Source organism: Dreissena polymorpha, chromosome 8 (assembly GCF_020536995.1).
Source record: "Dreissena polymorpha isolate Duluth1 chromosome 8, UMN_Dpol_1.0, whole genome shotgun sequence".
NCBI lineage: Eukaryota > Metazoa > Mollusca > Bivalvia > Myida > Dreissenidae > Dreissena > Dreissena polymorpha.
In genome coordinates this window covers 6,741,019-6,762,600 of record NC_068362.1, presented here as the reverse complement: position 1 = coordinate 6,762,600, position 21,582 = coordinate 6,741,019, and the positions used below count along the sequence as shown (strand labels likewise).

At 35.8% G+C, this 21,582-nt stretch overlaps 1 long non-coding RNA gene across 2 annotated transcripts; it reads left to right on the top strand.

The window, feature by feature from the left end:
* Positions 1-3,264: 3,264 nt before the first annotated feature.
* On the top strand, positions 3,265-11,247 carry LOC127843018 (uncharacterized). Of its 2 annotated transcripts, none has more exons than XR_008032039.1 (3): positions 3,265-3,363; positions 9,344-9,515; positions 10,213-11,247. It is a non-coding gene; the product is annotated as an uncharacterized LOC127843018 (long non-coding RNA). The 2 variants fall into 2 exon arrangements; XR_008032038.1 differs by having other exon boundaries at positions 3,272-3,363; positions 9,445-9,515.
* Positions 11,248-21,582: the final 10,335 nt, after the last annotated feature.

Sequence of the window (21,582 nt, the reverse complement as noted above, 5' to 3'; positions counted from 1 at the left end):
CTTTGCTCGGTTAGTAGGTATGGAGATCGTTTTTGAAAGACTGATGAACCATTTATAAGCCACACACACATTTTTTAAAGATCAGGGACAAGCGAAAATGAGTCTTATATGACATATGTGGCCATTTTGACTATGGCCCAGGTTGTGCATCTCGCAGTCTGGCAAAGAGATACCGTATGATACAACTAAACCTTGCGTGATTTATAGCAGACAGCTCGGCTCCTGACCACACTGCCAATTACGAAGATTGGGCTTGATCTACGCTAGCAGAAGCGCCACGAGGCCTGCTTTCGCATGACGCGGCTCTGAATCAATGATTTGAATGAGTCGAAAGATAACGTCGTGTTAAAGTGAATACTGGGTTAGCGTTGAAAACAGAGAAGTTTATGTTGCGAGGCTTAGAACGCCGGGAGTGCGAGCTTTGGCGAGCGCTTTCGGTGTTCGAGCCGAGCAACATAAACTTTTCTGTATTCAACGCTAATCCTAGTATTCTATTTATCCCATTTGATTTTTTTTCAACGTGATATCCAACATATATAGATCTAATAACCTTAACAATAATTTTAATTCATTCTTTAAAGCGCTTAAAATGTAACGAATGTAAACATGCGTAGTGATATAAATGTATTTGTTCTGGTACGCAAAATAGTCTTTAAAAATTTCACACAAAAACTGTAAAACGAGAAAAAATATCACCATATGCCTCGATTCAATTTTACGCAATTTTATGCGAATCGTAACACATTGCAACCTCGAAAAGAAATTTTATCTTTAATTAATATAATTCATTTTATTTTCGAAAGAAATGATCAAAATCCAATATGGCGGCGATTGCTCCTGACAAAATGATGTTGATGTCAACATACATGTACCTGTATATTTACACACAGAGTCGGTCTTAACATAAATTAACAAAAAAATATACTCGCCTTTTTTCATGGATCTACATATTTTGATGTCGTCAAGATCTAGCCTTCACATCCTGTCGTTTGTTACCCAACACAAGATAATCCGTCATAATTATGTTTAACTTTCAAACACTTGTCACAAACGGGTTATTCTTACTGAAAAGATTGTGTTTGATAAAATAACAAAGACAAAGTTTATTCATCAAAAAATCCCCTTACGTTTACTAACATCCAAAAGCAAAACAATTCGAATAGACTACTGAATCAAATTACACACCCATCAATGAGTTCTACTCACACAATTTCACATCCAAATGGGCACGAACATTCTAAACATCAATACCACGAATAAGCTAGATCTACATGTAGCATAATTACTAGATCTAAATCCTTAGTATCACCGGTTCCATCCGAGGTAAGTAGGCCATATAATATGCACTTTATAATTATAACCAGGATAAATTTACATGAACAAAAATGCGCGTCTTAAATGTTTAATTCCCAGACATCGCATACCAGTTTCACTACTAGTACTCCAAAAGATGACATCACATTTTTTTGGAAAATGACGCAATAAGTATGTCATTTTATGACGCCATCAATCAGCTGATTCATTATACGGATTGCGAAAAAAAATGTGCCTCGACTAGATTTAAAGGTTGAAGGTCGTATCATTTTAAAGCTTAAGTTTTCTCGACTCTTAGATTTCTTATGAAAAACCATTCAGTGGTAAAGTAAAAAGAAGTCCGTGCACGCGAAAGGTATATTCAACATGGTGGATTACATTCTAGTTTATTCCACGAGTTGTTATACCGTCAATGTCGGTATAAAAATAGGATAAAATCAAATATTAAAATACTATAGATCTAAATTGCGATGGTAAAAAAATGAACTCATAATAAGCTATATGAGGACAAATGTGATGTGATCGCCATAAGAATAATTTATATTGACAAGCATTTGCGTGCGGTTTGAATAAACGTGCACTTAAAAACATACATGTTATGCGACTAACAAGTGCCAAAAAGCAGAAACAATTTTAGCGTTTTGTAAAATTAATTATTTAAAAACATGGAGACCAGAACTTGGAAGGATCGCCATGCGGAATGGTCTTAGAGGACGGACCGGGAGGACCTTGGGCTTAGATGCAGACCAATATTGCGAGGGGATGGCCCTATAGTCTAGTAGGAACGGAGGTCCACCATGCATGAATGGAAGGTTTTTTTCAAATATGCTGATGATGTTCTACATTGCCTCGGGTGAAAGAAAATTTTCGTTCCCAAGAAAAAAAGTGTTCCCATGGGGTCTAAATCAAAGATGGCCGCCAAGATGGCCGACCAAAAACCTTGAAAATTCCGTTATTTTGCTAATGACACTAACAACATTTATTTTCTTAGATTTTGGTAGGCATTTTAATTTAAGCAATTAATAACATATTATTCTTATTAAACAAATACATATTTTGGTAAAATATTATACATTTTATGAAAATAATGACTATATATATGAAAAAAGGTGCAAAAAATCATGTTTTTTTGGCTTATGACATGTTTCAATTTGTACCTGAAAAGCAGTTAAAATACAATTATCATCCTAACTACATTTATGTACACCTATGGGACTAAGGAATATAATAATATAACATTTCATGTAATTATTATCAGTAATTATCATATATAAGACAATAAAAGTGGGTGGGGTAAATAACAAATTTTAAGAAAAATGCATGTTGATATATTTATTGATATAGCTTCTACTAGCCCTTTTTAACTTGTTATGTTTATGTATGAAGATTGTTTTTAATACTTACAAGTAGATTCTAGTTGTTTTAAGAAATAAAATACATTTCACTTACTGATAGTAGTGTATTTACCGTAAATATATGAACAAATATAATTTATAAACAAACGGCCTTCAAATGTCTCACATTGAGCAAGTAGCACATTTGTTGCAAATTAACACTTAAATTGTCCAATAAAAATCATATTTGTTCCAAAACAAACTGTCATGTTTTTTACAATACTGCTGAGAATGTGATGATTTTGTGAATTTTCTTTTTATGAATGTAGTTGAATGGGTGAAGGTGATATTATAAATATTTAAAGGATATATCTTCATCCTAGAAGTTGTTTTATAGAACTTTCATCCGGTGAATTAAATATGATACAGCGTGATTGTTATGATCCTAAATTTGCTTTAATACCTAATTTGTTTCAGTATATAATAATTAAACTGTTAAAAGGGAATTAATTAGGTACATAGTTTGAATATGTATAGTTTTAGCTTCGCACAAGGGAGATAATTACGTTAATATTTTGACTGATTTCCAAATAACATTTATTTTATAGTTACTCCCCTTATTAATAATTTAGCCACTAAAAATGTTCGTCTGCAATCAAATGTCCAGCAAAAGATCCATTTCAATATAATACTATGAAGGAAACCAAACAGCACGGTAACATTATTTACCCCATCTTTATTGACTTATCGCGGGCTTAGCGCAAAACGGTCGTGACTGACTTTTTGTAAACTTTTCAGTACGATAAAAAATAATAATATTTTATTCATTTTTATCAGTAATACAAAATTATGTTGCATAAATGTAGGTATTGTACATTCATTTAAAGTTCACACGATATACCTCTATTGGCATTATTGTAGTCAGAGATATTTGTTAAATATCAAGATACTACTGTTTTGCGCTTAAAATCTTGTAATGTTTGATTATATTTTTTATGCAAAAAGGTCGTATCTGAAAATCAGATCAGTTTTTTTTTCTGTTCATAATGTCTTAATATGAAGACTTTTATTCGGAATACTTGAAATTATGTGTTTATTGAAATATTTTTTTAATGATGGAAGGAAATACAAAAATTTACATTTATTTGAATTCAAATTGGATTACCTGGAGTACATGAAATGCATTGCATTGTGCTTGTTTTTAACCAATAACTATAACTATAAAGTATTATCACTTTATTTGATTTTTTTTAATTATTTAAATGTATGCAGACATACTAGTAACAGAAAAATGATCAATACACAGTGACTGGGGCCTGTACAGAATTATTAAGTAGAAGACCAATACATTAGAAGGAACAAGTTATTGTCATATCTTTAAATCTTTCATAAAGCATTTAATATTTGTATTGTAATTATTATAATTCAATAAAGTTCAAGTCAAAACAAGTCTCATCAGCTTATTATTAATTAAAAAAATAATGAACTTTGTTATTAAAAGCAGGCCTATAACCCTCTTTCTGAATTCAAATACAAACTACAATGTTTTCAAATATATTTATTGTGATATACGAAAAATGTTAAGACAAAAACTAGTACAGAATCCTTTTGATCTTTTTCCTACCTTTTGAGCATCATTATTAATATTGTCTCAGTCTGACATGCTATGTACTGGTATCATTGTCACAGTTTGGCATGATACATACCGGTACAATTGTTTCAGTCTGACATGCTAGTACCATTGCCACAGTCTCACATGCTACTTACTGGTATAATTGTAACAGTCTGACATGCCACGCACTGGTACCATGTCACAGTCTCAGATGCTTCGCATTGTTACCATTGTCACCATCGGACATGCTTCGTACTGGTATAATTGTCACAGTTTGACATGCTATATACTGGTATAATTGTCACAGTCTCAGAAGCTACGTACTGGTATAACTGTAACAGTCTGACATGACATGTACTGGTACAATTGTCACAGTCTGACATGCAACGTACTGGAACCATGTCACAGTCTCAGATGCTACCTACTGGTATCATATGTCACAATCTGACATACCACGTACTGGAATAATTGTCACAGTCTGACATGCTACGTACTGATACAATAGTCATAGTCTCACATGCTACCTACTGGTACCTTTGTCACAATCTGACATGCTACGTACTGGTATAATTGTCACAGTCTTACATGCTCCGTGCGGGTAAAATTGTCACAGTCTGACATGCTAAGTACTGGTATAATTATCACAGTCTACCATGCTATGTACTGGTACCATTGTCACAGTCTAACATTCTATGTACTGGTACCATTGTAACAGTGTGACATGCTAGGTACTGGTACCATTGTCACTGTCTGACATGCTATGTACTGGTACCATTGTCTCAGTGTAACATGCTACATACTGGTACCATTGTCACAGTCTCACATGCAACTTACTGGTATCATTGTCGCAGTTTGACCAGCTATGTACTGGTTCAATTGTCACAGTCTCACATGCTACATACTGGTATAATTGTCACAGTCTGACAGGCTACATACTGGTAAAATTGTCACAGTCTCACATGCTACGTACTGGTACCATTGAAATAGTTTGAAATGCCATGTACTGGTACCATTGTCACAGTCTCATAAGCTGCGTACTGGTATAATTGTCTCAATCTCACATGCTACATGCAGGTATAATTGTCACAGTCTTACATGCTACTTACTGGAACCATTGAAACAATCTGATGTGACACGTACTGGTACCATTGTAACAGTATGACATGCTACATACTGGTATCATTGTCACAGTTTGACCAGCTATGTACTGGTTTAATTGTCACAGTCTCATAAGCTGCGTACTGGAAGAATTGTCTCAATCTCACATGCTACATGCAGGTATAATTGTTACAGTCTTACATGCTACGTACTGGAACCATTGAAATAGTCTGATGTGACACGTAGTCACGTACTGGTACCATTGTAACAGTCTGACATGCTAGGTACTGGTACCATTGTCACAGTCTTACTTGCTACGACCTGGTATAATTGAAACAGTCAGACATCCTAGGTACTGGTACCATTGTCACAGTCTTACTTGCTACGTACTGGTATCATTGAAACAGTACGACATGCTAGGTACTGGTACCATTGTCACTGTCTGACATGCCACTTAATGGTATCATTGAAACAGTCTGACATGCTAGGTACTGGTACCATTGTCACAGTCTTACATGTTAAGTACTGGTATAATGGTCACAGTCTAACATGCTATGTACTGGTAACATTGTCATAGTCTAAAATGCTATGTACTGGTACAATTGTAACAGTCTGACATGCTACCTACTGGTACCATTTTCACTGTCTGACATGCCACGTACTGGTATCATTGAAACAGTCTGAAATGCTACGCACTGGTACTATTGTCACAGTATCACATGCTCGGTACTGGAACAATTGTAACAGTCTGACATGCTACGTACTGGTACCATTGTCACAGTCTGAACTGCTACTTACTGGTATACTTGTCACAGTCTGAACTGCTAGGAACTGGAACCATTGTCACAGTCTGAAATGCTACGTACTTGTACCATTGTAACAGTCTGAGATGCTAAGTACTGGTATCGTTGTAACAGTCTGACTGGTTAATTGTGCTGGGACAATTGTCAAAGTCTGACATGCTACTTAATGGTACCATTGTCACAGTCTATCATGCTACATACCGGTATTATTGTCACAGTCTAACATGATACATACCGGTACCATTTTCACAGTCTGACATACTAGTACTGGTACGATTGTAGCGTTTTTATTTATTTTTTATAAAGTACCAGAAATGGAATTTTCCAATTAGGAAAAAAAACTACAAATTTCCCAATTGCTGTAAAAAAATACAATTGAAGAAAACAAAAAAAACTAACAAATTTTAATTAGTTTTCCTATGCAGCTCTATGGTATGACAACTTGGCAACAATTAGTTATTAATTTTTAAGTATTTGGGAGCAAAATATAAAATATGCCAATTTCCCAATATGAAGACTTCACAACGTGAATTTTCCCAATTAATGGGTTTTTCTCACACAATTTGGCTGGTACCAATACTTTTCCCAATAGGTTACACAAATCACGGTATTGTCTCATTCTGTATGTATTGCTACCATGGTCTCAGTCTCACATTCTAGGTACTGGTACCATTACACTATCATGTTTATATTCTTTTTCAGTGCAAAACGGTTGCAACTTCAGATACGACTGTTTTTTAATGAAAATAATTTCATTTTCAGATACGACCTTTTGCCAAATGACGGTTTTAGGGTTTTTTTAAGCAGAATTTAGCTTTAATATTTTTTCAGATTATAAATATTGACATTATAGTACAAAATATGCAATAAAGTCATTTTTGTAAAAAATGTCAGTTACAACCGTTTTGCGCTAAGCCCACGTTATGTAGTTTTATTAGAAATTGATGTTCTTTTAGTTCAACAAAGTGCATTCATATTTAATGTACATGGAAAGAAATTGTGTTGGTTTTGTTTGCAACTACAAGACGTTCCTAGCGAAATATACGATATGGTCATTAAAAAGTCCAGGTTTGTATTTTAATCAGAGAATAAAATATGAAGTAATTGTTTCTTAATCGTGACACAATTAAAATTATTCTAAACACTGAACAAACAAAAACTTGAATTCCAGATTAACTTTTTTACCTTAAATTAATGTTATAATTAATTAATTTTAAATAGAATGTAATAGAAGAAGATGAGGAAGATGTTGACTTCCTCGAACTGGAAATGACACTGTCAGATGAGGATTAATCCGTATCTGACATTGTCGTTTCCAGTTCGAGAAAATGAATATCTCCATCATCTATCCCCTCCACCCACCAAAAAAACACATTCACGCTCTAAAGTATGTTTTTAATGGCACTGTTTGTGTTAAAACAAGTATTTTTAATTTGTATTTGTTGGCTTCTTACGATTGAAGTGAAATATTACCACATTATCTGTTATTTGCTTACTGTGAGATACTATAATTCGTTACTTTTGTATATAAATGATATGTTTTCGTGTTTTTTAACGGTAAAAATACTACTATCAGTTCGAAAAATGCATTTAATATTAAAAAACATTCATTTAATATTAAAAAACATTGTGAATGCACTTGTAAGTGTCAGAAACAATCTTTATACATAAACATAACAAGTTAAAAAAAAGCTAGTACGTCTCAAAATATATTAACATGCACATTAGGAATTTTTTCTTCAAATTTGTTATTTACCCCACCCACTTTTATTGTCTTATATATGATAATTACTGATAATATTAACATGAAATGTTATATTATTATATTCTCTAGTCCCATACGTGTACATAAATGTAGTTAGGATGATAATTGTATTTAAACTGCTTTTCAGGTACAAATTGAAACATGTCATAAGCCAAAAAAACATGATTTTTGGTAGCTTTTTTCATAAATATAGTCATTATTTTCATAAGATGTATAATATTTCACCAAAAAATGTATTTGTTTAATAAGAATAATATGTTATTAATTGCTTAAATTAAAATGCCTACCAAAATCTAGGAAAATATATGTTGTTAGTGTCATTTGCGAAATAAAGGTATTTTCAAGGTTTTTGGTCGGCCATCTTGGCGGCCATCTTGGATTTAGACCCCATGGGAACACTTTTTTTCTTGGGAACAATTTTTTTCTTTTACCCGAGGCAATGAAGACCATCATCAATATATTTAAAAAAACACTTCCAATCACGCATGGTGGACCTCCGTTCCTACTAGACTACTATGAAGATATTTGAAGAGTCCCAGGACGGCGGTACGCAGTACGCTCGACGTGCTCTGAAAACCGTGGGCTCGGATCGACGTCTGGTGCCGACAGAGAACAAGTCATTTTTATAAGCAATAGCAAAGCAAAAGATTTGGCAGGGTCGACCTGTCTATGCAATAACCTGTTGGCCTGCAGGGGAAGGCTCTTTAGAAGAACGCCCGTTTGCTCCTTGCTTCAACTTTTCAAGTGCAGCGGCGATCGAGAAGATGAATAACACGAGAAGAGCATTTCTGCATGAATAATCATGAATTTCAAAAATTCAATAAATTCAATAAAAGTAACAGGTTCTGATAACGATTGCTCTATTATACTTGTGGTTTGAGTTAAGTGAAAAATACATTTTCCTATCGCCGTATCATCGACGATATGTCGATTCAGGCTATAAGTTTAACATGTGGGGCTTATATATCACTTTGTCGTTGACACAATGTTTATTCAGGCAAGAAGTTTAAAAAGTGGGGCTTATGTATCGCCGTTTTATCGTTGCTATGTCGAATCGGGATATAAGTTTAAAATCTGCGGCGCATGTATCATCATGTCTTTGACGCTCTATCGATTCAGGCCAAAAGTTTAAAATTTGGGACTCATGTATAGTCGTGAAATTGACACTTTGTCAAATCAGGTCATACGTTTAAAATTTGCGGTTTTACAGATTGTCACGCTGTTTTATAGTCACGTTTTAGAATGCGAATGTTCAGAGAACACGTAATAACTAGTTTATAGATCACATCCACCGCACATGCAAATCTGGGACGACGCTTCACGCACACGCATTGATGTCGGTTTCTTAATAATTTGTGTAACATATATTATCAAACCTTAATTTATTCTTTTCATGTTCAACGATTCGGTCCAAAAGGCGATCCAGTGGATAAACATGATTCAGTTGCGACTGCTATAAACGAGTGTTTTAGGTGGGTTTGTATTTGCTTAAACGTGTTATTCGATTTGTGATTTTAGAAGGGCATCGAGAAATATGGCTACAAAATACTTGTGGATTACCGGAATAGCTGCAGCTGTTCTCATACTTGGTGCGTATGATGTGAAGTTTATTAAAGCTTAAAGATCACAATTCCGCGAATTGTTCGTCATTTTCCTGTTTTATAAAATACGTACTTGCTACATTTATGTCGATTAGCAATTATCATTTAACATGGAGATATATATATTATTATATATTGCGTTATCCAAATTAAATGCTCGATAAAAACGACAAATTAGATGACACGTTTGGTTGTTAAACGTGTTTCTATCATAGTACCATAATTTTGAAGACACAAGTTTTATTTTGTGTTGAATAGCAAATGCACATTAAGATTAATCTTTATTTGTTTAAACTAAAAACTAAACTGAAATAAATCACTGAAGACCCTTGTATCATATGACTAAAGAACAATAAATCGGATTGTTTATTTTCGTATCAGAGCGTGTGCAGTGAAAAAATGCTTAACTCGTTATGGAAATATATGTGTTTTATTTTTGCGTATTTTTTTCGCTATTTACATCAAATCTAAGTCCAATAGAATTCTAGTAGAATTTAAGAATGTGGTGTCGTTTATAATTTTCTGCATTCCATTATTTTATATGTTTCTATTCATGGTATAAATGTAATTCATTTAATTGTGTAATTTTTTCGGAATTAATGCGAAACGCATATCAATCTGATTAACATATTTCGTTATATTGTCGATATTATAATATATGACGTTTGTTTTCAATTCTCTTCAGCCTTGTGCGTCCACACAGACGAAGAAGAAAACAACGACCTCGACAGCCTTATTGCAAACCTAGTGAATGTGTTAAAAGAACGTACGTTTGAAGCGCAGGACACAATGAAGGAAGAAGCAGGACGCGCGGACCTAAATGATCACAAACCAGGCTCAAAGCGAGGTCGTTCTTGGTGTCGACAAGTAGGAAGACGTACGTGTGGGTGTGGGGGTAGTTGCGGCCCAAAAGTGAACTCGGAATTATCAACAAGCTAAACAAACGTGTATTGAATTTGAATACAGATATGCGTTTATAGTGTTTATCATTTGACTCGATGGAACTGCTTAAAAAACGATAAAGAAAGAAATATCTACGCAACCATATTTAAATGTTATAGTTTGTTCTGTTCATGGCTCTAGTTTGGTATCGAGTCTTATTATCCTTAATCACTTTTAATCGTCCTGTTGCAATGCTGTTAAGTTCCAGCTCCTATATTGATGTAAGAAACGGATTGTATCCTTTTAAGTGTATATTTTAGTTTTAAAATGTATTTACGGTTGAACAAGAGAAAAATGTTCACAGTTCTTAAAGTGCATACTATTTTATCATATTTATTGTATCCTCATACTGTGTATTGTGTGAAGTCGCATCGATGATTTATATAAATAGTTGATAGTCACGTTTTATATAAAGAGTAACCCATCGATTTGCAGTTGGAATGAAACAGGCCGTGAATAATCTTCAGGATATAATGTGAAGAAAAAGCGGAAGCGGATCGTGCTAAAAAAATTGATACCCCAAAATAAAATAATATTTTATGTCCGACGTAGTTCGCTTAAACGTCAGTCTGCACAGAGGATGCGATTTCTAGAAAATGTAAAGTTTGAATAATGGTCATACATATACACTTATAAAATATAAATAAGTACACATGTATCATGCACTACCACTTTGTTGTAGAGTTCATTAAAAACATTTTTTTAAATTGTGTATAAAGGGACCTTTCCACGTTTTGGTTTATTGACAAAATAACACAAAATGTTTCAGATTCACAAATTTGTGTTGTACTTATTATATTTATGAGGAAACAGTAATACTGAACATTTACCAATGCTATGAAATAACCAGTATGCATGTATTCATCTTTTGACGATTTAAAAACATTATAATTATAAAGCGTTGCAACGCGAAACGATTGAATAATTTGGAGACTTATGTTGTTGTCGTTTGATTTTGTGACACTACGAGGATTTCTAATATAAAGTATAAAATACATCATATATTGTATCAGCACGGATGGCCGATTGGTCTAAGCGATAGGCTCTTTTTTGCAATGGAGCTTTTGTGATCAAAGGTTTACATTTATCAACATAGATCATACAATGACAAACAATACATGCCTAAATCTGTGATAAGATCCCTTAAAAATAAACAAATACCAGTATGTTCCACTAGACACATAATGCTTTTTTGAAATGAAGTACTCATGTTGTCTAAAATTATCAACTTATAACACAAGTGGATACGCATCACACAATTAATGATTCGACATAAGGTAAACACAGTGTATTGCATCTCCATCAACATACATGGTTATCTCATTCGCTGAATCATTGCGTCTCTGAGTTCAGTTTACGCCTGCTTTAATCAATATTTATGTATCGTAAATTTAGGCATATTTCCAAAGTCGACGTTCGATTCACTAGCTTAATTTCGAGTTTGAATTTTTATTTGCAGAGCAGGTTTATAAAGCAAACACAAACTATTATTTAAAAAGAGAAATACGGCGTTTTGTTGTTAGTTTAAACCTATTTATTTTAGCTCGATTGCATCGAAAGCCTTAGGCTTATATAAATGCTCTCGAGTCCGTTTCCTGGGCCTAGAACCAGTACTTGGTGTCTTTGGGGGAGATCTAAAGAACGGTCCCACGGTGGGGATCGAACCCGTGACCTCCCGGTCGCTAGGCGGACACCATATCCAATACACCACGGCGACCTTTTTGTCGTTTGTTGTTGAAACGTCACCAGTCAAGTCAATAAGATCGAACCGATTGGCTCATATGTATGCCGAAGATTTTTTTCTAACAAAATTCCTGACTACATCACATCCAAATCAAGATTTGGTGTCTCTCAATAATATATACTTTATCAATACATAAAGTACACACATTTTATTTGACAAAGCACGTGTAATAACGTACGGAAATCTATCTAGTGTTTACATTGTTATATATTATTTCAATATGTATGTTTCAACTTTATTTTTCTGCTTTGAGTGCAAGAAACTCATTGAATGCACAAAAGTATGTTTTTATATATAGACAGCAGACGTGATTGTGTTGAACTGAAAACGATGAACAGACAGGCTGACCGCGCACCTTTCTTGATACCCATCCCTTGCAGATCGGGTAATACGTTTTTGTAGACTCATGGCCTAGTATCTTGAAAATTCTCAATTCTCAATCTTTGCAGTTAGCTGCATTTGACCAGAGTGCATGAAAGTACTGCTCGGAAGATTCCTTATATTTAATCAGTACTTTAAAATGTTTAAATGTTAATCAAACAAACAACATCGAATTATATTTTGTGAGTATATTAGGGTATTGAACAATAGGAAACACCAATGACAGTATAAAATACAAGAGTGCGCACCATTCTCTTAAAAAAATCCATGGAGACAAACATAATGTATTGCTTTAGACAGTTGATTGTAAAACTGATACATCCGTAACGTTTCTTTAGGAGATAAAATGTGTTAACTCTGAACCCTCCTTTACGTTTTCGCTAAATGTTTTGTTCCCGTTATGATTCCTATACGGTATTATCCCGGGGGAGAAACTTCATATATACGGGATATGCCAAAAATATGGGGTGTGTTTTGTCGACTAAAATTATAGATATGGATATGTTTTTTAGCATCTATGTACAGATATAGGCATTGAAATCAGAAATTTGCTTGTATATAAATTTGAAAGTATCAGTATCTAAATGGGTATGATAAATTTCTTGCTTGTATATAAATGGGTATCAAAAAGTAAATTAAACTTTGCTCGTTTGAACATATAATAGCAAATTCAATAAGTATACTGTATTGATATGAGAGCGATTCAAATTTTAGTACGAAATGTGTCCACTTTATCAAATTCTAGTATTGAAATGGGTCCAGTTTAGCAAAATTCTTGTATTGAAATGGGTCCACTTTATCAAAGGTATTGTATACAAATTGGTCTGCTTTTTCAAAAATCATGTATCAAAATGGGTCTACTTTATCAGAGCTCCGGTATAAAAATGGGTCACATTGCGGAAATCTCAGTGGGACACCCTTACCTTAAAATTTGGGAAGTTACCCCCTCCCCCGGATATTATTCACATCTATTCGCCTATATTTTATCAGTTGGACGAAACGTCCAATGCCCTCCTACACAAATATCAGTGGCACGAAGTGGTAGTTGACAATCGATAGGCGGCGGTGTTGAATGGACGTGGTTTTTAGATTTCATGATTGTATGACCTTTTTACATGCAATTTTAAGACTTTTTATGGTGTAAGTGCTTTTGGTAACATATTCATGAACAATAACCGTGGACAACAAACGTGTGACGGAGCCCAAAATTGTGTGACTCCTCCGTACCATTATAACTATTTTTGAGATTCTATTCCTTGTCCTTTGTTCGGCGGTTTCAAGTGTTGAAAAACTGTGAAGATTAAATTTGACATTTTACTGTATTTTATTGTCTTCGTTTATGTCTTAATGTGTGCAAACTGTGTTTTATGTAGTCTTTCATACGTGTGCAAAGTAGTTATAGGCAGATCTTAGTGCACTAGCGTTAATTAAAATAAAATCCTGGAAACAAAGGAAATTATAGGAGTCAGCCATATTGAAATTGAATGTCGCAAATTGTAACTAAAACCTTTTAGAAACTTTTAAGTCCGTCTGTCTGTCTGACATTTATTGTGCGTCCTGTGGCGTGTTTTACTAGAGATATTTTGTTTTAACTAGCTGCTTACTCGTGCTTATCTTAAGACTTTTAAAATTGTAAGAAACGGTTTTAGAAGATTTTGCGTTCTAATTTATACTCTAGAACTTTGGCATTGCTCACGGTGCACAATTAGTTAGGCGGCACGCAATTAATGAGAAGGCAGCGAAGATGTCACTGGTTTCACATGACAAACTGAACTATTTGTCTTTTTTATTCCCTGTTGCCGTTACATCATGGCTACACTTGTTGCAGAAGGGCCCTCAGCGGGTCCAACCATAGATACGGAAGCACGTCCCTAGACCCTAAATGTTGATTCTGCCCTTATTGAGAAACTGAAGGCAGCACGAAGAAATACATCCCTTGAAGTCCACTATAAGCAAGGAAGTCGTGTCATTGAGGCTGATCTTGCAACATTCGAACTCTTAAAACGTGCCATGCTTCAATATTACTCTGTTAAAAAACTGAACCACTCAATAGACATAAAAGAGGTATATAACAGAAAGCGTGTCGCTATAACAGTGTACACTATCCGTTTACAATGTGCTGAACATTCCTACACTTTAAATATCTACCCCACAACTAGTAGGTGTTTGGTCAATGATAAAGGCGTGCAGGGTGTTATTGATACTGATCTCCCTGAACTTCATTCCATGGTACAAGATGCACAATCTGCATGCGGTTATAACTTCAAATATATAAACAAAACCTTGCAGTTAGAAATAGAGAAGGCCCTGAACAAGAAATCCGAGAAAGCATCTGTTATTTGTCAAGGCTGTTATAGCAACTGTAAGAAGAAAGGTACCTTCTACACGTTTGGTAACCACTGGATTCATTACAAATGCGAAAAACTCTCTAAATATGAAATAGAATATAATGAAGACAAGAACAATCAGAACAAGAGCACCGCCTTGCGGGTGCAGACCGCTCATCTATTTTCTTTTTAAAGGTGAAGGGACTCTCATTTTCAATCACAAAGGAGGGAGGGGTGGAGTGTAGAGGGGTGTATAGTGTGGGGGTGTGGACATATTACATTATTTTCCAAAAATGTGAAAAAAATATATAATTCGGGGGGGGGGGGTATCGTGTGAGGGTGTGGTAGTCATTTGTGAGATGATCTTAAAAAAAAAATTAGGGGGGGGGGATTCGGGTGGGGGGAGGGGGGGGTGGGGGGGATTCTTGGGTGAGATGGTTGGACGGTATTTCAAACATAAAATAATAAAAAAAATATTTGGGTTTTTTAACCGTTTAAAAAAAAATTGGGGTGGGGTGGGGGGGTATGGTATGAGGGTGTGGTGGTCATTTGTGAGATGATAAAAAAAAATAGGGGGGATTCGAGGGGGGGGGGGGAATTCGGGGGGAGGGAGGGTGGAAGGGCACAGGGGATGGTTTGGGTGGAGTCTATTGTGGTATGTCAGGTAAGAGTAGTTTTGTCAAAGTATCAATCAAATCTAATCATAAATAAAGAAGTTATGGCAATTTTAGCAAAATTTAATAATTTGACCTCGAGAGTCAAGGTCATTCAAAGGTCAAGGTAAAATTCAACTTGCCAGGTACAGTAACCTCATGATAGCATGAAAGTATTTGAAGTTTAATAGCAATAGCCTTGATACTTCAGAAGTAAAGTGGATCGAAACACAAAATTTAACCATATATTCAAAGTTACTTAGTAAAAAAGGGCCATAATTCCGTTAAAATGACAACCAGAGTTATGCAACTTGTCCTTTTACTGTACCCTTATGATAGTTTGCGAGTGTTCCAAGTATGAAAGCAATATCTTTGATACTTTAGAGTAAAGTGGACCAAAACACAAAACTTAACCAAATTGTCAATTTTCTAAGTGTAAAGGGCCCATAATTCCGTCCAAATGCCAGTCAGAGTTACATAACTTTGCCTGCACAGTCCCCTTATGATAGTTAATAAGTGTTGCAAGTATGAAAGCAATAGCTTTGATACTGTAGGAATAAAGTTGACCTAAACACAAAACTTAAACAAATTTTCAATTTTTCTAAGTATAAAAAGGGCACATAATTCTGTCAAAATGCCAGTCAGAGTTACATTACTTTGCCTGCACAGCCCCCTTATGATAGTCAGTAAGTGTTGCAAGTATGAAAGAAATAGCTTTGATACTTAAGGAATAAAATGGACCTAAACATAAAACTTAACCAAAATTTTCAATTTTCTAAGTATAAAAGGGGCACATAATTCTGTCAAAATGCATGTCAGAGTTATCTAACTTTGCCTGCCCAGTCCCCTCATGATAGAAAGTAAGTGTACCAAGTTTGAATGCAATAGCATTGATACTTTCTGAGAAAAGTGGACCTAAACGCAAAACTTAACCAACATTTTCAATTTTCTAAGTATAAAAAGGGCACATAATTCTGTCAAAATGCATGTCAGAGTTATCTAACTTTGCCTACCCAGTCCCCTCATGATAGAAAGTAAGTGTACCAAGTTTGAATGCAATAGCATTGATACTTTCTGAGAAAAGTGGACCTAAACGCAAAACTTAACCAAAATTTTCAATTTTCTAAGTATAAAAGGGCACATAATTCTGTCAAAATGCAGGCCAGAGTTATCTAACTTTGCCTGCCCAGTCCTCTCATGATAGTTAGTAAGTGTACCAAGTTTGAATGCAATAGCATTGATACTTTCTGAGAAAAGTGGTCCTAAACGCAAAACTTAACCGGACGCAGACGCCGACGCCGACGCCAAGGTGATGACAATCGCTCATAATTTTTTTTCAAAAAATAGATGAGCTAACAAGAGATGTGTTTGTCAGAAAGAAAAAGACCCCTTTTGCCTAGCTATGAAACAATATTTCAATATATCTTTGGCAGGTTTATAAATTATCTCTCTTTTAAAGCTTATTACTTCCCTTGGATTTTATTTTAAACGTTTAACCTTTAAGAATGACCTTGACCTTTCACCGCTCAAAATGTGCAGCTTCGTGAGCTACACATGCATGTCAAATATCAAGGTGCTATCTTCAATATTGCAAAAGTTATCGCAAAACTTTAACCAAGGTTAACGTTTTGGGACAGAATGACAGACAGACAGGCCAAAAACAATATGCCCCCGATCATTCGGTCCGGGGACATACTAATTCATACAAATGCAAGTGTTATACTCTCTCCCTACCTGCATTATGTTCTCCTTCTCCTCCTCCTCCTCGTGTCAAGTGCGCAAGATAACCTCGAAGAGGAATAACACGCTGGTGATCGTCGTGTAGCCTGTGACACCCTTATTGTAGATGATGGTGAGGTATGCGATAGCTGTCTGGGTCCCTGTCACAAATCATGTGTCTACATAAATGGTGGTGGTGTTGCTTGTAATCTTTGTTCTGCAAACCAATCACAGATTAATGCAACAACAAACATAACTGACAATATCCCTGATATGTCCGATATCCATACTGTTAACTCCGGTGCCATGCCGACTACCTTCAGCAAACAGCAAGTTAGTCCTGCTCACAACTCCACTGATATCCCGTCCAGAGTTGTGAAAAGTGTCTGAGGTCTGATGAAATCCGCGCAAATGAAGCAAAGCATAGTAAATGGGAGACTGAACTCAAATCTAAACAAAAAAAGATGGATGCAATTCAGAAAGATAACTCCAAGCTTGAAGCATTAGTGAAAAAAACTTGAAAATAGAATTAATGAAATGAATCTGACTATTAAAACGTTAAACACTAGATTTTACATGCTTGAAAAGGAAAAGCACCTATGCACTCCACGAACGTCTGAAAATCACCCAGTGACAAGTGAAACTATGACACCATCTCTTACATGTACACGTAATCTCGATCAGTTAGGAGGCGCTAGTAGCAAGTTTGTAACAAGCTGTCAGACTCTTCATGATAAAATCTCAGATATTGTGTTCAGTGAAATACAGAAGAAAGTCGACGTTATTGCCAGTGTATTTAACAACAACTCGCAAACAATCTCTCGAGATGACTCTTGTATATACAGAACTTGTTCCGCATATACACGGGCTCCTGGAACTACTACTTCAGATGCAGGACTGCTAACAGGAGACCCCTCTTTCAAGTCACACCCCCAATGTCAACTTATCTTATTCCCCCGCAAACCCAGAAATGGCCCACTGCACTACACATGTCTCAACCTGGCTACCCGGTGAGCGGAAGCATCCCAGTGTACGAAGGTATAAACCCAATCGGTTTCCAGTGCTGCTCGTACCGTACGGACTGATAACGGTGACAATTGCGCCCCTTGGAAGCGTTCATCCGGTAAGCAGTACCCCACGTAAGCTGCCGGGTGATAACCCTGGTCATTCTTCATCAGGTAGTGTCCTGCCGGCAAGCAGTGCAAGATGTGACCGGCAGGTAGATAATCATATTCATCCTACACCAGAAAGTGTTCAGCCGGTGAGCAGTGCTCCATGTAAGTTATCGGTTGATGGTCATTCAGTATTTGGAAGTGTTCAGCCGGTAGACAGTGTTCCATGTAAGCTGCCGGTTGATAATCATCAGCATTCCTTACCTGACAGTATTCAGCCGGTAAACAGTCCTCCATGTAAGTTGCCGACTGATAAACGTGCTCGTACCCCATTAGGATGTGTACCGATGGTAGAAAGCGTTCAATGTAGGCAAGCCTGCGACAACAGTAAATTGCATGTGGGACAGCATGTGATCGATACTCCTACCTCTAAAACCCAAAATTTTCGGCGTACAGCCTCAAACAACCTGAAAATTTAACAAACAAAGACCAAATGTTTTTGAGGGTGGGCTCCTTTAACTGTTAAGATGTGAAGGCGTCCACACATGCTATCATATAAATGTCTAAAAAGTGTCAAAAATATAGCTACAAGAACACTGGCTATTCCAAATTTCTAATAAATTTGACCAAACAGGTAAAGGAACAGACTTTAAAGACCCCTTATTACCAATTCAATACCCCGCGGCTATGGTGGTGTGGCAATACTATGTGACAAATCGTTAAGTAGTTTTGTTAAACACCTCCAAGAATGATCAGAACGGATTCAGTTTGCGGAAATCTGTGACAGGAACCTTTGTAAGATGAAAACACTGATTGTGTGTGTCTGCATGCCCTGCAGGGGGTGCAGCACTAGTACTGATGATTTCTGTGGAATTGTTGATGAAGTGTTTGATATTGCCTCCAAGTATAAAAACTCTCATTACATTTAAATAGGGGGAGATCTAAATATTGACCTTAGTATGCAAAGTTCTGATAGGAAACGCTCCTACTTAAACAATTTCATTGATGAGTTCGAGTTAGAGTTTTCGTGTGTAGGATCCACTTTTTTCACCCAAGTTGGAATCTGAAAAAGAAATAGACTACTTCTTAACAACAAAGTCAGACAGTCTTCTATATAAGAAGAAAGAAATCTTCCCAGTAGTGTCAAATGTGTCTGACCATGTGCCAATCTTAGCTACCATAACAATCGAACTGACAGATAAACTATCAAGTGATACTAAATGAACCAAAAATTCTACTTTGGCAAGCGTAAACTGGGTCATGATAGACAAACAAGCCTGCGCTAAACTGGTCGCATCTAAGCCTGATTAAGCGGTCACTGTTTCGTCGATTCTTCCAGTTGAAATATAATCTACCACTTGAAAATCCTTAACTTTTTTTACAACATATGTGGTCAAAGTGAGACAAGTACTGAACGGCAAATTCTTCTGATGCAGCTCTCTGTGAAATCAGGAAATTCAGCATCATGTATTAGCTGTGTTCAAGCTAATTACCTCTAATTGCGAAGTTTGAACTATGAGAGGCTGATGAGTATCTAAAAAATCCCCTTGACAAGTCCCAGTGGAAATCTAAAATTCATAGAACTGTAGTCAGTTACTGGAAACAATATATTGACAAAATAGCCTCCACTTATTCCACCCTAAAATTCATGAACTCTGGATACTCTCCTGGCAAGCTTCATCCTGTGTTACAAGTTGGATGTATTTCTGCACTTGAAGTTACCAGACTACCAGTGAGGGTCAGGCACTTACTGGCACCTACATACTTCAGGTGAACAAGATCCGGTTTAACAAATACGCCATTGATTCAGTGTGCCCGAACTGTAAAGAGGCTGACGAAACAGTTGAACGCTTCATGCTACGGTGTTCTGCGTTAAAACATGTCATTACTCTTGTATCTTCAATGCAATTGAGTAATTAAATAGTAATTAAATTGAATGCGTTTTAATTCCCTTTTATTATTGTTTAATTTGAGTAACAATGCTATGACGTTAAATTTTATTTACACTTAAATGTATGATGAATATTGCTGGGCCAAGTGTGAGGTTGAGCGCTCTATAACCAGGTTTAAACCCCCAATGCTTTGCATTGACCGTTCCAAGGCGGTGACCCCAGCTTTATTCATATTTTGTGTTTATGTTGGTTTGTATTGTGCTGTATTGTGCTGTTTTGTACTGTTTGGGCAATCGGTCACTTGCCTTAAATAAAGGACCAACTAATTGTTTTTAATGAAAATTCAATACTGCTCCAGCAGCTGGAGTTTCACTTCTTTATATTGTGAGAGATCCCGTTATGTGTAAAATATGGAATATCCTGGACTCTATCGGTGCAACCACAAACATATATTCCCCTACACTATTGTCTCAGGCTCTTATTGGCGGGTCGCCCTTATTGACTGGTCAACTATTGTTCAAAATCAACCCCTATTTAGAGAGAAACAGGTAGCACTGGAATTTCATGTGAGAAGACTGTTCTTCCATTTACACACTAAAAGAAATAAACTCTATAAACAACTGTCCGGAAGGTCTAGACATCATTTTTAGTGTGAGCGTTAGCTCACGTTAAAGTAATAAAGCAGCTAGTAACGATAACCACTGCCTGTTTATACTTAACCACTGCTACACTGTAGCAGACAGCATTTATGAGGTTTAAGAGCTTGTTCAACGATATTGGCCAGTCTAGTGTTATAACAGCTTGTGCGACGACATTTGCCAGTTTATCATTGAAATCTGTACATATCGGATGCTTTCAGGGAAAACGGAGCTTAATGCTGCATTAAAAGTCTGTCATGTTGGCAAAATTGTTGCTCAATAATTTAAAGAAAATAGATACAGTATTAGATACACATAACACAACATGTACATGATTATAAGCTTGTTATTTTTAGCAAGGAAACAAAATTCTACAGATGGTTGCCTGTGCAGCAACCAATTGTGAAAACAAGAGACATAATGTTGTTTTTTTGTCTAAGTTATCTCTATGAAATAAATATGAGGATAAACAGTGCACACACATCTCGACCTGTGCTTTCAGACACATTCTTTATAAATTTGAATGGGTTGAGTTCATTTCAAACTTGCGATATAAAAAGCTATAACATAATTTTGAAAACTGAACTGCGTTTAAGATTATGCAATAGCGAACACCTTCAGTGCCTTTAGCGCTTTGATTTTCAGCG